Source organism: Lygodium microphyllum, chromosome 10 (assembly GCF_053477565.2).
Source record: "Lygodium microphyllum isolate KBCC chromosome 10, Lygodium_microphyllum_v1.1.10, whole genome shotgun sequence".
In the NCBI taxonomy this organism is placed as follows: domain Eukaryota; kingdom Viridiplantae; phylum Streptophyta; class Polypodiopsida; order Schizaeales; family Lygodiaceae; genus Lygodium; species Lygodium microphyllum.
The window spans coordinates 101,428,391-101,434,573 of record NC_141144.1 but is presented as its reverse complement, the minus strand read 5'-3'; positions in this window follow the sequence as shown (position 1 = coordinate 101,434,573).

The following is a 6,183-nucleotide window of genomic DNA, read 5'->3' as shown; positions in this document are numbered from 1 at the left end:
CTGTCATAGGTAGCAGGCTTTGGCATGCACTGAAGACGTGGGTGGAAGGGACATCCATGGTTGCCGTGGAGGAGTGTTGGTGATGGTGTGGAGAAAGGTCATCGGGGGCACGTTGGTGGCCTAGGTGGTTGGTGGTAGGGTTGTTGGAGTTGGTGGTAGGGCTATTCTTTGTTGGGGATTGCACTAATGGCCAGCACAAGTGTTGGTTTGTTGGGGATTCTCCACATGACGATTCTTGGCAAGTTTGCAGGATGATAAAGGATAAGAATTCAGAGTTGGGTGTCAATGAAGAGCAAACGACACTTTCGTTGGAGTCTTTAATACCTGCAATGGAAAACCTCTCATAGGTGGTCTCTCCCTAGGAGTAGTGCTAGTCTTCTCTATCGTGCACAAGACATAGTTCAATTAGTTTGGGAGACAGGTCGAACTCTAAGCAAGCTAAGAGTATTGTCCTGCGCTTGAGGACCCAAACTGTGCGTATATTTTGGTGCAGATATTATGTGAGTGCTCGTGCATACTTAGATATTACATAGTTAGAAGAATGTGGGCTGGTTTCTCGTAACAATTTGTGGATGAAGCAAAATTGTCCATGTTGAGAAGAAGTACATGTGAAGGTGTATGAGACATCCTTTGCATTGTGACTGCACGACGTAGCATAATTGAACACAGGGACACCGCGCTTTCGGTAGTAGCTGGGAGATATTGGACTTGCTTGATGAGGATGGTGTACTTTTCATGGCCATTTGTATGGTGCTTACCACAATTGATTGCAATGGTATTAAGGCAGAGTGCAAGAGGGAATCATGAGAATGGGTCAGGGTGACATGTTCAACCATAGGCGAGACAAGCTCCCTAGGTATGTCCTGCCCTTGATGTGCCCTGAACAATTGTGGGTGATGCTAAAGGGCTAGGGGATTAGGGACAGAGCCAGCCAACCAAGGTCACTGGACGTACCTAATTTGAGGACCCCTAGGTGTTGTGTTGTGTGATCGTGGGTGCTTCGTATCTTTTCATTCTTTTCTTTTCTTTTTTCCTTTTCTGTTTTCTTTTTCGTTTCTTTTTCTTGTGCTTTTTTTTTCTTTTTTTCTTTCTCTTCTCTTTTCTCTTTTTTTTTTTGAACTTGCCTGAGTACAACCATTGCAATAGGTTATCAGCCTTTCAATGGGTTGGGAAATGTCAAGCTTTGAAGGCTCAGGAAATGGATATTACAGCGATGATTGTGTCCTAGTCTCGTTGTTAGAGAAGCAGTTGTTGAGATGGGGAGATACACTTGAGATATTGCAACCCTCTTTGGAACGTGCGATATTGGTATAGCTGGGGTAATAGCTGCCGTGAGTGCCCGGCATAGAGTGTAACCCAAAAAGAGGAAGTGGTTAAGATCATACTTTGGGCCATGCGACGTGGGCACTTGCAAGGGTGATTTTTGCTTTCGGCAGCGTGGCTTTGTTGCGGCTCTTTGTGAGGTTGATGGTCTTGCGGTGACTTGGGCATTGAACACGTTCGCACGAAGACCTGCGTCGTCCTGCATCCACTTGTCACTTCATGAGAGTATATGCAAGTCGCATGCCTCAAGCACAACGAATAGATGCAATCATGCCAAGATATTACTTTATCAAAATCCTATGATACTGATTGCGATGCATATTCCGGTGCTTGTTAAAGACATGGCATATATTAGCAATAGGTAAGGAAAGTGTATACAGGTGGGGAGCTTGCTCCTTTAACCATTTAAAGACAAAAAGTTATGGCAGGATGGCCTTTGTTAAGCTGCTTATATATCATAGGGGCTACTCTATTTGCACGCGGGGCGAGTTCGGGTGGTTGGGCGACTGAGGCTGTGCCGGTGAAGGGCTCCTGTGAGGATGGGCGGGGAAGATGTCGGCTGGGACCCGGATGGTGTAGTCCCTGGCCAAAAATGTTTCTAGAATGCTTTTAAACAATGCATTAAATTCATGCTTGTCTCAAGCTGCCCTCTTCTCTTTCGAGCGCCTGATGCCCGAGCTTCTGGTGGGAGCCTGCACGGCTAGTGTTGCCACACCCCGTGTGCTCCCTTGAGCCCTCGTCCTCTTGGCTTGAGGGTTTTTTGGCCTGCATCTTGGGCGGTGTAGTTTAGGGCCTCTTTGCGGTGTGTTGAGTGTTGAAATGACTTGTTTTTTGGCTGATTTTTGTTGTTTTTGAGAGCTGAATGATTGATTTTATGGGATGATTGATTGATTTGGAAGAGGATTGAGAGTGTTTTGGATGATATTGATTGTGTTTTGGAAGGTCATGATGTTTGCTGATGGTTCTGTGATGTTCTGATAGGATCTGAATGGTTCTGTATACCTTCTGTTTTGGTCTGTTTTGGTCTGTTTTGTCTTCTGTAAGGAGGGATGGAGTATAGATTGATGAAGAATGAGATATTGTGAAAGCTTAGTGAATGGTTTGTGAGAGTTTTGGAATGGTTTGAGAATGAGTGATGTGGTTTTGATGACCTTCTGTAACCTTCTGTAGGTCTTCTGTAGAGCTTCTGCTTCTGTTCTGCTTCTGTTCTGTTCTGTACTGTAACTGTTCTGGTACTGTTCTGTAGACTGTTCTGTAAGTGTTCTGTGGAATGTATGTGTGACTTTTTGGGAAAGTTTTCTAGCCTTGGAAAGAGGTGAATACAAGTGCAAAAGAGCTGAAAGAAGTGGAAGAAGTAGCTGCTGAAGACTCAAGAGAAGACTAGAGTGAAGTGACAGTAGTGAGCTGTGAAGAGACACTGTAGTGGCTCTGGTGACCCTTCATATCAGACATACCTCTTGGGAGGGGTATCCACGACCTAAGAGTGATTATTGAGTGTAATTTTGAGAGATTGTAGTGAGGATATGGTGTATTATTGATGGAGTGAGAGAGAGAGAGTCAGAGATAGCCAATTATACTGAAACAGAGTGATTGTATATGAGAGATTGAGAGAGAAGACTATGAAGATATTGAAGATGAATAATATGTGATGTGTTTCCATTCAAGGATGGTGTATTTCTTTGTTTTCTTTGTGATATTGATGGATTTTATGAAGATGTTGAAGAATATGGTTGATTCTATCAAAACCGTGGGAGATTTACATGATGCTGCATGAAGATTTGTTGTGCCTGGTGTTCTTTTCTTCATTGTGATCATATGAAACATGATAAACAAGCTTGTTGATGTTACAAGATAGATTTTCTTGCAAGAGAATTCCCTTTTCCTTGGTGTTCCTCTCGGGGCTCCATGTTTTTGGTGCGCAGCCGGGGAAAACTTGCCATCAACAAGTATCAAAAGAGGCTGAAAATGAAGGAAATGGCATTGCCAAGAAGAGAAGAATTCAATGGATGATTGTAAAGTTCCTTCTTCCACAGAAGAGTTGGAATTCCTCATAATCAAAGCCACTTTCCATAAGAAGTTCATCACACAATGGGGGAAACATATCACCATTATGATGCATGCTCTATGTGGTGGACAGTTTCCTCTTCCTATTGAAGCAGCAGAAACTTGCATCTTAGTGGCAAACTGTTTGGGAACAAACTGAAGAGCAAAAACAGAGAGAATGAACATCCATGGAAGATTTGGCATTCATTGAGAAGTTTCCAGACAACATCAAGTGGGAGATTGTGAAGAAGCTTCAGGAGTCTTGGTCTGTAGAGGTTCACAAAGACAAGAAGGAAAAGAGTTGGAATTTGTTCGTGGACGCTCAACAGCAAGATACATGGGATGCTTGGTGTACTGATAATCTTCTGTTTGTTCAATTAGCAACCCACTGGAAGTTGGTAGACAGAGTGTTTTTCACAACATACACTATTGAAACCATCAGAAGCTGGCATTACTATGATGATGGCACCACCACCATGCTCAGACGTATGCATTTTGACACCTTCAGAACCGAATACCTTCCTCTGTGCAGTGGCATGAAAGCAGAATTTAGGGACGTTGAGAGGAAAGAAGTAGAAGAAATGTTGGCAAGAGAGTCCTCCAGAGACTGAAGCCTTCTGTTAACCCTCTGTGGAGCACTAACAACATAGTGGAGTCAACCCCCTGATGAATGACGCAATAAAAAGGCAAGCGTTGGAACGAGTCCAGAGGTACGTGAGAAGAGAGAAAGCAAGAATCAGAGCCGAGAGCGAGCTCGCAGCAGAAGCCGCCTTTGACGCCCTTGCGGAACTCTTTACAGAAGTCCCAATGGCACATCAAGCCCTTCCTCCTCCTGCTGGAGGTCCACTTCCAAGCCAGATCCGTCCTGGAAATATTGATGACAGACCAGCGAATGTAGTCCCATTGCCAGTTTTTAAGGGAGAGTATAATGAAGACCCCGATCTTCATGTAGCAGAGTTTATGGTAGCATGTGTGGCTAACAATGCCAGAACCCCTGAGCATTGGTTAGCGATATTCCCCGCCACTTTCAAGGACGCGGCGTTTCAGTGGTATGAGAGACAAGCAGCAGGAACTTTTGGCACATGGGACGACCTGAAGTTGGCCTTCCTCACTAAATTCAGGCGTGAAGGTTTTGAAGAGCGGATGAGAGAGGAATTTATGAACCCAAGTCAGTCCTCTGGAGAAAGAGTAGAAGCCTATGTCTCACGAATGGAATCCATCCTGAAGAGATGGACTAACCATAATCTAGATGATGGCATTCAGAAGGGAGTGTTTCTCAGAGGATTACGACCAGAAGTTCGTAAGTTTGTGGAGCTACAAAGACCAGCCACACTGCAAGCTGCAGCAGAAGGTGCAAGACTGTACGATGAAGTGGAAGCTAGATTAGCGATGAATACAGGAAGAGGAGTCCTACCTCCTCTGGTGCCAGGAATGGTGTACCCACCTAATGCAGTCCCTGGGACTGTTCCCTACCCCTACCAACAGATGCCCCCGGTATCACAGTACAGTGCACCAAATCCACAGTGGCCACAATCCATGCCTCAAATGATGGTTCAACCACAACAACAATGGTCCCAACCAATTTCCTCAATGCCAAATCAACAGCAACAGTGGAACCCTACCAACTGGAGTCAACAGCCAACAGTTCAAACAGGAGCTCTAAATCAGAACCAGAACAGAGACCCCTCTGTACCAGCTCAACCCGTTTATGCAGTGATTACAGAGACTCCTCAAAACCCTCCTGCCAGTACGTCCGGAGGAGAAAGCTTGAAGGATTATTTATCCAACTCAGTTGCAAACATCAAAAAGGAGTTGATGGATGTGATTACAGAACAACTACAGACGTTGAAAGTGAATACCGCAAGCATATCCAATGTTGCGGGAGCAGGAAGAGATGTGATGCGGTCAAATACTTGGTGTGGTAAGTGTCATCAAGCAGGTCATTTAGCCACTGAATGTACACGAAAACCAACCATCCCTGGAGCCTTCTGTTCCTATTGTTTGTGAAAGAATCATACAGAGGACATTTGCTCTCTGAAGGAGATGCATGATAGGAGAAGGAAGGAAGAAGACGCAAGATTCAACTTGTTGGAATCCAAAATGACAACACAAGATATTGGACCCAAGCCTAGAGAGTTTGGTCCTAATTTTGGACCCAGAAGATTTCCCTCTCAAAGTTACAGAGGAAGACAGTCTGGCGGTGGTCAGAGATCAGAAGTGGAGTGTTACAGATGTGGAGAAAAGGGCCACATCTCACCAAATTGTCCAAATCCTCGAAGGTCAGTGGATTACAAGCCCTTATGCAGTTGATGCAAAGGAGAAGGCCACACTGCAAAAGACTGTCCAAGCCCAGCCCCAGTGAAAAACAGTGCTACTGATAGTCAGTCCAAGGCCCAAGAGCCTACCTCCAATTTGGTGGAATTGGAAGTTGCTGCCATCACGCGTGCAAAGCAGAAGGAACCACCTATCCAGAAAGAAAATAACCCTCCTGCCAGAACAGTGAAGTTCAATCTTCCACCAGAAGAACAGAACAGAACAGAGCCTAACAGTGCCGTACAGAGCCCTACAGTGCCACAGAGAGTTACAGAGACAGTTACAGAGACAGGACCAGAGGTCCAGGATACAGAAGAGGAGGACGTGCCACAATTGGTAGAAGAAGTTCCTGTAATTCCTCTGATGGAAGAAAGAGGGAAAATGAAAATGGGTGTTGCCCCATTCCCTAACCGATTAGAGAAGCCAGTGGATCCTATTAAGGAATACGATCTAGTCAGAGATCTAGATACCTTTAAACCAAACCTCACATTCCGACAATTATTG